The sequence below is a fragment of the Papio anubis genome, chromosome 8 (genome assembly GCF_008728515.1).
Source record: "Papio anubis isolate 15944 chromosome 8, Panubis1.0, whole genome shotgun sequence".
Classification (NCBI taxonomy): domain Eukaryota; kingdom Metazoa; phylum Chordata; class Mammalia; order Primates; family Cercopithecidae; genus Papio; species Papio anubis.
The window spans coordinates 98,609,672-98,620,618 of NC_044983.1; the positions used below are offsets into that span (position 1 = coordinate 98,609,672).

The 10,947-nt window shown below is 43.5% G+C and overlaps 1 protein-coding gene across 3 annotated transcripts in view; it reads left to right on the forward strand.

The window, feature by feature from the left end:
* Positions 1–10,947, forward strand: part of BAALC (BAALC binder of MAP3K1 and KLF4) — an 82,849-nt gene that overhangs the window by 65,317 nt on the left and 6,585 nt on the right. The window lies entirely within an intron of this gene.

Sequence of the window (10,947 nt, forward strand, 5' to 3'; positions counted from 1 at the left end):
GTCTGTGCACAGCAAACCAATCACTGTAACAATAGGTTTTGCAAAAGAGAAAGTTTATTCATGAGGCAGCCAAGTGAGGAGGCAGAAGAACAGATCCCAAATCTGCCTCCACAAAGATAGGGTTTAGGGCTATCTATGGGATAAAGAAGCTGGGTAGTCTAAGGCATGGGGAAAGATGATTGGCAGTGGGGTAAAGTGAGATAATCAATAGTCTGTGCTTGCATAGTCATGGTTCATGGCTCTTCACAGGACTCATGTTGAGAAAATGGCTGTGTTTGCATGATCTTCAGAAAGGGTTTTGGTCTTCTGACTTCAAAAGGTCACCTCTTGGGCATTTCTACAAACCCAGTTGAAGGGTCAGTGATCTCATCTGGCTTTAACTGGATAAGAGCTAACCCCAAGTTCCTGAAAAACAACTTTAAGCAACTGTTACAGTGGTGATTTATATGTCAGATATGTAGTCTGTAACAAAGCTAGTGGATTGGTTAGCTATGGGACTTTTAGCTATATAGGTTTTAAGATTAACTAGAAGTAAGTGATTAAAAGCAAGCAATGCAGGTTAAGTTTGATAGGCTTAATCAGGTTAGCCCCCAGTTCCAAAAACTTACCAGTCCTGTGTCCTTGGGTCAATGTCAGCTGTTTTCTGAGAGTGCAACTCATTATCTAATGATGGAATTCTTGCTCATATCAGTGAGTTTGCCTCTCTAAGTTTTGGTCAGAAAACCTGTTGCAAATTCATCTCTAAAGCTCATTAACTAAGGGCCTTTCAGAAATCACTAAGCTCTCAGAATCTCAGGTTCATTATCCACACAATGGAAATAATACCAAAACGAGTGAACAGATGGGTCTGCTCTTATAAACTGGGATATAGATAAGAATGGCAGTTAGGATTAACAGGGGACAGTTAGGCACACAGCACCATAACCTACTTAAATGAAACACTAATGGGGGCCCTGCAGACACTGGAGAAGGTAATGGGGGGTGTAGATTTCAGGGTTGTGGTGTCCGTCTTAGAGTTCTGTATTGTCTACTTTGCCTATGCATAAGCTGGCCTTCTAGAGACCTAATCATCATTGCCATCTCTCAAGACAGTCTGGACCCTGTGGTGACTGCTCTACCACAGGCACAGATATTTGTCTTCTAGTCTCCTCCCCACATTTGTGCCCTCACCCTCTGAGCCAGGATGAGCTGTGGTCAAGAGGCTCAAGCTTTGCCTGGTGGATGGCATGATCCATGCACTTGTTTCCCCACCTCATTTTCTGCCCGCCTCATTCATCACTTTAAAATTGTGTTTTGCAGTATACAAAGTGCTTTTAAGTGTACTGGCTCCTTAAGTTCCCCTAAGAGCATTGTGAAGTAAGCATTATCCCCATTTTATAGACAAGGAAACTGAGATTCCTTTGATTGTGTTACATGAATAAGGCCATATAAGTGCTGTAGAAGGATGTTGGTAACTTTAAATTGGAAAAGGTTTCTATTAAGAAGATAGAACATAAGAGCTGCAAGTACATTTTAAAAATGAATAGGGTATTAGTCAGTTGTTGCCTCAATAATGCTGCATAACAAAACACAGCAACATTCAGTTGCTTGAGACAACACCTCCCCTGACCCCCACCACTGCCACCATGGTCAGCTGTAACTTAAAAAGGCTCAGCCTGACTTTTCAAGGGCTGGCTCAGTCTGTTTCATATATATTATTCTGGAAACCAGGCCAAGAAAGCAGCAGCTTTCTGGGGTATATTCTTATGACTACGGCAGAAACACGAGGGGGCAAAACCAAACTACTTGAACACATTTCATGTCTCTGCTCACATCATACCGACTAATATCCCATTGGCCAAAGCAAGTCAAATGGACAAGCCCAGCTTCAAGCAGGGAAACACACTCTGTCCAAAGTGGAGAGAGAGCAAAGAATTAGGGTCAATAATGCAGGCTACCACATGCCACATACATACACAAAGAAATGCAACTCATAACTTCAATGAATTCTTGTAAGGTGGCACATCCATGTAACCATCATGCGGATGAAGATATAGAACATTATCACCAGCCCAGAAATCCACAGTGTCACCATTCTTCTCACTCCTAGTATTATAGATCAGTTTGATTTATTTTTGAGACTTTTATAAATAGAATCATACAAGTGTGAGCTTTTTCATGTCTGGCTTCTTTTGCTCAACATTATCCTTGTGAAAATCACCCATGTTGTTCTGAGTTGCAATAATTTTCTCATTTTCATTGTTATGTATATTTCTTTATATGAACACACTGCAATTTAACCATTTTACTTGATAAACATTTGGGTTGTTTCCAGTTGGGGCTATTGTGAACAATACAGCTTTTAATGTTTGTGTGCATGTCCTTTGGTGGACAGCACTTCTTTTGGGAATATACTTGGGAGTGGAATTGCTGGGTCATAGGACAGGGGTATATTTGACTTTCATAGACACTGACAAATAGTTTTCCAAAGTGGTTTTGCTGCTTTATACTCTAACTAGCAGTGGTTGAGTTTCAGTTACGGAACAAAAGAATTAAAAATCAGTAAGTTGTGCTTAGTCTGTCTTCCTCGTGGTAGCAACTACTTATTTATTATTTATTTACTTATTTTTAGACCAGGTCTCACTCTATTACCCAGGCTGGAGTGCAGTGGTTCGGTCACTGCTCTCTGCAGCCTCCAGTGCCTGGGCTCAAGTGCAGCCTCCCAACTAACTGGGACCATAGGCACACACCACCAGGCCCAGCCAATTTGTTAATTATTTGCAGAGAGGAGATCTCACTATGTTGCCCAGGCTGGTCTCAAACTCCTGAGCTCAAGCAATCCTTCTGCCTCAGCCTCCCAAAGTGCTAGGATTATAGGTGTGAGCCACTGCACCCAGCCAGTAGCAAATATTTATTCGTGTTCGGTGGATCTGGATTAATGAATGGATTCTTCATTGCTGGTTATCGTGTCAGTCCTCCTGATGGCGCTCAAGATGCGTTGATATCCAGTTTACGGATCGGGATTGGTTATCGGATATTCAGGAGGTGGATCCCCGATCCCCCCACCTGCAATACCGCTTAATACCTGCGCCTGCAATGCACATGCATGCCACGATACCACGTACGCCTGCTGCCACCTGCATGCCTGCACGTGCCTGCCCTTTACCACCACATTGCACGTAATGCGTGCACATGCCTGGCAGCCTGTGTCATCACCTGCTGGCCACGTAATGCGTGCGCAACGCTTTATCACACACCTTGCCCACTCACCTGCCGCACGGCACATGCCGGACGTGCCGTCTTTGCCTCAGTCTGCCATCCTGCCACCACGATGCGCAGTATCCGCCACCGATACCGCAATCCGTTGCCTGCTCGCGTACCGGTCACGATGCAATGCGTCTCGTGCTGCCGCAATCGTCGCCTGCAATCTGCTCCTGCGATGCGCATCACGCTGAAAGTCAAATGGATGATCGCCATCACCACGCCCTGAATGCCGGATGCGCCGCCAATGCGGTCGCCGGATCAGCTCGTCAGTTGGCTGCGGATCTTCAATCCTGGCCTGTCTGCCACGGTCGCCACCTGTCTGCAACCTGGGATCTTGCCTGCCTGTCGGTCGTCAATGCCACCTGCTGGCACTGTCGCAGCATCTGCCGATGCTGGACAATGTCTGCCTGGCTCACTGGTCTTTATTCCACCACCTGCGATATTTTCCGCAATGCTGCCACCCTGGTTGAATGCCACACCACATGCCACCAGGCCTTATACACGCTTATACACATACACACAGGCCTTATACCTGAGTAGCATACATGCACATACACACACATGCACACACATACACACACCTGAGCCATACACACACACACAGGCCCTTTATGCAATGCACATACACACATACACATTTTGGGAGCTCTTGGGGCTTTAAAATGGGGCAGGCAGAGTCAGCCCCCATAGGGCTTCAACAGCAGTGGAAACTGTCTGGAGAATTGATGACCACACCGCACCTGCTAGCGCCAGCAAGCGCCCCTGGACGGGCCGATGCGCTTAATCATGGAGCGGCCTGATGCAGCTTTTGTTTTCATAATTAAGTGAACGTGGCTGTATTGTAACTATTTTCAAAATAAGATCAGGGAGCTGATAACTTCAGTTTTAAGGGTTTACATTTAAAAGATAATCAGTGGTCTTCATATCCTGAGACCTCACCAGTCACTGGCCATTCTGAGTCCCTCAAAGGCCAAGGCAAAGGTTTTCTGTCTAAGATGTTAGTTTGGAAGCTAAATTTACCTGTGATTGATGCTTCTGTCAGCAGTGCTATCTCATACCAACACTCAGGCAGGCTCTCAACTGCCTACTATTTGCCCAGAGAAAATACTTTTCTTCCTATTCCCTCCTGGGCCTTTGATATACTGTTTTTTCCTAGTGTGTCTCTTAGACTCTGGGCCAAAGCTTTGTGCATTTTCAGTATCTGGTTCAGTCAGTATCCACTTGCCCCTTCCAGTCTTCCATCACACCCCTATGTGAGCTATTAGCATATCACAGCGCTCCCCTTAGGTGCCATCAGGCCACCTGGTTGGTGGTTCTTTGGCATTTTTTTTTAAAGCTCTCCTTCTCCAGAAGACCCCTTTCATGAAGCATGCGTCCTCATCCACAGGCCTACTGCAGTGCTGCCATTCAGATTTACAAAACAAATTTGTATGTGAAAGGCAATCCTTGCTAGGCCTGGAACATTTTTCATCACTTCCTATAACTACTCTTAGGATTCATTCATCAAATGTTCACTGAGTGCTGTCTAGGTGCCAGGCACTCTTCTAGTGCCAAGGATCCAAGGGTAGAAAAGACAGACACGGCTTTTGCTCTGAAGCAGCTGCTAGTTTTAATGGAGGTGGGTTGGGAGCCAAATAATATAGAATAAATAAAGCATTTATAGACTCTGAATGGTGCTATGAAGGAAGTAGAAGGTCACTAGTCAGGGGTAGCAGCTACTCTATTTAACGCAGATGACACCTCACGTTTAAGCTGCTTTCCGAAGGGTGATGGGGCAACTAATGCTGCTCATGGCTGTCAGCAACTGCACCTTGTGTTTGGAGCCCTTCTCCACTTCCTGTCCCATCAAACAAACCATATCCTCCTTTTTGTCAATTCCCTCCAGTCCCCCCGCCGCCTTATGCCTGGTGTTAATAGGTGTTAACTGGCAAGAAGATTGTGGCAAAAATGATCTTTCACAAATTGGAACTGACCGTCTCGGTGGGGAGCTCTTTCTCTTTCTCTGTTGCACCTTGATTTCCCCAGTCATTTGGAGACTTACTGACTCCACAGTGTCTGATAAATCATTGGCTTGGTCTCCTTCATCCAGCTCCCTACCTGAGCTCAACAAACAACATGAGAGGCAGTGCTATAGTTGCTTGTCTTCTCCCGCTAATTAGTTGTTCAGGAACTTTGAGCTGCCTCCAAACATTTACTCTCTAACCTGAATGTGCCATTTCCTTGGGCTTAGGACTCTTGTTCCCCACCTCCCCCTATCCCGCCCACCGCGCTTAAAATACCTCCTCAAGTATTCAGCTACAGTAGAAATGTATATGTGACCATAGCTCAAGTGGAAAAGGCTCTGACATGTGGCTGGCCTTCCAGGGAACCCTCCTGTCTTCAGAAGCTACATATTTTCAAGTTGCTTTATTATTATTGGCAAAGTGACTGGACCGTGCTAAAGGAATTAGCAGGGGGACTGATTCTCAGCTAAGGAGTTTTCTCCTCCTCCTCCTCCTGCCCCCTCCCCCAGTGTCTGGTCAACATCATTGGCAAGGCCTGGCCAGTCTAGGAGAGACAGGTGAAGGTCCACAGAGCTAGGAGACCTGATCAAGAAAGGAGATTAGGACCAGCCCAGGATTTCTCCTGGATAACACTTATATGAGACATACCAAGGAAGAGTTTGGAAAGTAAATATGAGTCTCTCCTAGAAAAACAAAAACAGGACCTTATAAGGAGGGAGAGAATAACAGAAACCTGTGGGAAAACCAAAGGGAGGGAAAGCTATTAGAAGGGCACTTTGGTGTCCTCTCTAATGCAAGCCTGGGGAAAAAGGAAGGAATTTAGCAATACAGAGATGTGCACCTACCTACTGGCTGCTACCTCTTGTAGAGATTTGCAAGACTCCGTGTTCGTCTAAGGGTCTGCAGTCAAACCAGTTCAACTAGAAGGCTCTCAGGGCAGAGACTGCCTTATTTTTCTTTATATTCTTCCCTTGACTCCTGAGCCTACTTCAGGGTTATGAACCTAACCGGTACTTGCTACCTACGTGTTGATTAAATGAGACAGCCTAGTCATCACTCAGATTAGAAAAGGTTCCCATAGCTTTGACCCCACCCATCCCGGCTCTGCACCACCATCCTGTGATGACTGTTCTGTGGGTGCCCAGTTGCTTTTCTAAAGCAGGTTCTGCTGCCTTCCTAATGTCTGTTCATCTATCTGAGGTTCAAGTTGAAAAGCAACAACTCCTTTTGGCACTTGATACAAACTCCCAGGGTGAGTAAGTCTAAGTGTAGATGGGGAAGGGGGCTGTGGTCTGCATAGAATGTGCTCCAGGCTTGGAGGATTCTTGAGAGTTTTACCTGCAGCATGGTCTGGCCCCTGCCTTCCAAGGCTAGCAGCTGGCCCTTGGTGGAGTTGCTAAGATCGAATATCCCCCGACTGACCTTGCATTAATGCCGCACAAATTCACAAAGCAGCAGCAAATAAATTCACAGAATTTGAGAACAACTAGGGTGTGTTATTGTGTACCTTCCTTTCATGAGACCTGTCTGAAAAGAAGTCAAACATCTGGAGTTGCAGCTGTCAAACTCTAGTCCTTAATCTTTTGGGAAGGAAGAGAGGATAAAACTAATATTTCGAAGTGCCTGCAACGTGCCAGACACACTATGACATCATTTTTAACCCTTACAGCTCTAAAAGGTAAGCAGCATCATTTCCTACCTGGGAAAACAGAGACTCAGAAACTAGGTATCTGGTCAACATGGCCCAAGGAGTCATGATTTGACTGTGTTCAAATTCAAACCCAGATCTGTCTCCATCTAAGCCCCATGTTCTTCCTTCCCATTACCTGAAACTTAGTGGTGGAGGATTTAGAGTGAGCCTTGGCAGAGTTGTGAGAGGTGGGATATGAAACCTGGGGTCACCATCTTTTTTGACTCATCACCAATATTGACATTGGCCTTGAGTTAAGTGCATTTGCCTGACTGGTTTCAGCTGCCTCATTGGGAAAGTGAATACAGTAACATTCCCACCTGTCTCTCAGGAATGGTGCAAGGAATGATTAATCATGGATGTAATTGAAATCTTGTAGCAAAGTTCTGGGACACTGAGGCAGGGCAATGCACACAGTTTCTGTTCCCAGGGATTTTCCTTTTCTTTCCTTTCTGAAGATTTATCTTCACACATGTGTTCATGGTCAAGTTATTTATTGGGTGTCTATTATGCGACAGGCACTAAATTAGAGTCTGGCAATACTATAATAAACAAAATAGACTAGGTTCCTCCTGTCTTGAAGTTTACAATATGAGAAGAAAGTAAAAAATAAGTTTAAAAAAATGCATAATTTAAACTGTGGTTAAAGGCCAGGAAGGAAGTAAAGAATATAGGGAGAGAGAATAATAGAGCCCTATGCTTGTATATGCCTAGAAAATCCCTGCAACATTCCGTAAGAAATTATTAGTCATAATTATCTCTAGGGAAAGCACTAGAAGCCCTTCTTTACTCGTTGAATTTCTTTTTGCCATAATTATGTCTTCCTTTTATAATTAAAAATACTACTTATGCAGAAAAATTGGTGTCTCACACATCATAATCTCAGAAGCCATGCTTTTCTTTGTTGTCTGTGAAGAACTATGAAAAGGTTTGTATAATCCTGTATTAGGTACAGATATATTTGTGGAGTTCAAGCAAAGCTGAGAACATCTCTATTTCCATCTGTGGGGAAAGTGAAAAAAGGCTGAACAAAGGTAGCTGCAGTCTTGAATCCAGGTCTCCAGGAGCAGCCAAGCTGTCCCAACCTCCACAGGAAACAGGCTAATTATTGACATCTGAACCCCAAGATAAACAAGTCCGTCTGGGTCAGAGACTGGCAAGAGGTCATCACGGCCAATCTGGTCACCCTTGAGAAATGGCAGACTGCTTTTAATTAAAGAGGCAGTATCAAGAAGACTAAAATCTATGATTCATGGGTACGAAAGCTGCAGAACTTAAAATGAGGTAAGCAAAGAGTTGAAAAGCTGTAAAACTGGGTGAGAAAACAGAGGTGGCCCATTAACAAGAGTCAATGGTGATAAAACTCACAAAACAAGAATGTTAGAAGTAGAGGAAGGATTGGCGCGGCTGCACGAGAAAAAGGTGCCAATTAGGCTCCTCTCATTATGAAATTGGGGCCCATACTTTTTTTTTAAGCCAGTAATTGCAATAGAAACACATTTTCTTTTCTTGTCATTAAAAAGGGGCGGGGGCGTGATGTTAAATAAAAAGGTTTGGCTGGCTGAAAACTACATCAGAGGGAAAAATATGTTGTATAAAGCATCACAGGCACTGAGGGGCAAAATGGTGTGATTGTTTCTTGTATTTATGTTGCTCTTCTCAGCAGAGGGCAAAACAACTCACTTCTCCAAACTTCTAGATAAAATATCTGGCATGATAGTTCTTTTTCTCATCTTCTTTCTCTCTTGTTTGGACTTGAAATCTAAGGTTTTTGAGTTGTAACTAGATCGTGTTGATGAAAAGAGTCAAACTCTGTAAAATATTTGAAGAGATTTATTCTGAACCAAATATGAGTGACCATGGCCCACGACACAGCCCTCAGGAGATCCTGAGAATATGTGCACAGGGTGGTTGGGGCACAGCTTGGTTTTATATATTTTAGGGAGGCATGAGACATCAGTCAAATATGTTTAAGAAATACATTGGTTTGGTGTAAAAAGGCGGGACAACTCAAATCAGAGTGGGCAGGCGGGGGGTGGGGGCTTCCAGGCTATAGGTAAATTTAAACATTTTCTGGTCGACAATTGGTTGAGTTTGTCTAAAGACCTGGGATCCATAGAAAGGAATGTTTAGGTTAAGAAAAAGGATTGTGGAGACCAAGTTTTATTGTGTTGAGGAAGCTCTTAGATGGCAGACTTTAGAGAGAGCAGGTTGTAACTTTTTTACAGACTTAAAGCGGTGGCTGGCTCTTAGATGATTACCTCCTGGATCTGGGAAGGAAGGAAGGAAAACAAAGGGGAAAAAGGATTCTCTATAGAATGTGGATTTTTCCCACAAGAGACTCTGTAGGGCGATTTCAAGATATGGCAAGGAAATATATTTTGGGGTAAAACATTTTGATTTTCTTCCTTGTTATGCCAGAGTCAGACTGGAAAGTAGACATAATATACAGGGTCGAACAAAACCTATCTGATGAGAATTTATGGTTTGTAGGTCATGACTCCCCAGGCCCCTTAGATAGGAATTTGGGCAAGATAAAACAAATCAGAGTTTAGTCCTCAATTGCAACGACTACCAACCTCTTGAACATCCTCATGGCTGCTTTTGGTTGGGTACTTTTCTGTCGATACGTCAGATTCAAAAGCTTCTCTTTCATAAAACGTTTCTGAGAAAATGCATTGTTATTCTAATTGTTTAATTTGCTAACTTAAATGCAGTGTCATTATTTGAAAGTGGATTTGTTTATGGCTTGGAACCTTTTGAGTCCTGTATCATCGGAGTTACAGAACTCCAGTTTGTCCTTTATCCGGAAGCACAACTTTTAGAGTTATTGTTGTTGCCATTTAGAAGTAGTAGTAGCAGTAGTCCTCGTTTCAGTATAATAGGGCTTTATATTTTAATTTGCTGTTTGACTGACATCATCTTTTTACAAATAAAATTAATGTTAATAGCTATAATTGATGTGACTAACCATCCTGGTTTGCTGGGGCCTGAGTAGGTTTCTGTGATGCAGGATATTTAGTTTTAAAACTTTTTGGCAGGCCGGGCATGGCGGTGGCTCACGCCTATAATCCCAGCACTTTGGGAGGCTGAGGCGGGCAGATCACAAGGTCAGGAGATCAAGACCATCCTGGCCAACATTGTGAGACCCCATCTCTACTAAAAATACAAAAATTAGCTGGGCATGGCTCACACCTGTAGTCCCAGCTACTCAGGAGGCTGAGGCAGGAGAATCTCTTGAACCCGGGAGGCGGAGGATGCAGTGAGCCAACATTGTGCCACTGCACTCCAGCCTAGCAACAGAGTGAAACTCTCTCTCAAAAAAAAAAAAAAAAAAAAAAAAAAAAAATTATCAGCCCTGGATAAACCAGAATAAACTAGGAGAAGTTGGTAACCCTCTCAATGTTATGTGACATACTTAATTCTCTCAAAGAAAAGTAAAAAGCAGGCATTATTTCCTTCATTTTTCAGATAATAGAACTGAAACTCAAATGCCAAAGCAACATGTCTTGTTGCAACTAACTGGTAGCAAAGGCTTGCTCCATGCCCAGGTCTATCTGGCCCCAAAACTTGTGCTCTGAACATTTCCATTGTGCAGGCTTATGATATACAGATTTAAGAAATGGCCCTATTGTAATTGGGTTACAATTACATATATCTGTGGCTGTTACAGGAATGACTACTTTGTAGCCTCCTAAATAGGCTTGGAAATCCAACTACTGGATTTTTGCTTAGATTTTTAAGCTTAGAAGTACAGACTGAAATAGAGAGCTTTGTATTATCTGTGTATCACCTTTAATAAACTTTTGTGAAATCTTACCAACAGTCTTTTCTAAAGAAAAGCATTTCTGCAGTTTGGAACATTTCCATTTCCATTCTGGAAAGCCCTCTTACCTCCCACCAATTTGAAGGGAATACTACTGTCAATTTGGCTCACTTTAAAGAAACCCCTGCATTGTATTCCATGCCCCAGTCCTCAAAGCTGTGTAGCGACACCAGAAATGGAAGTCA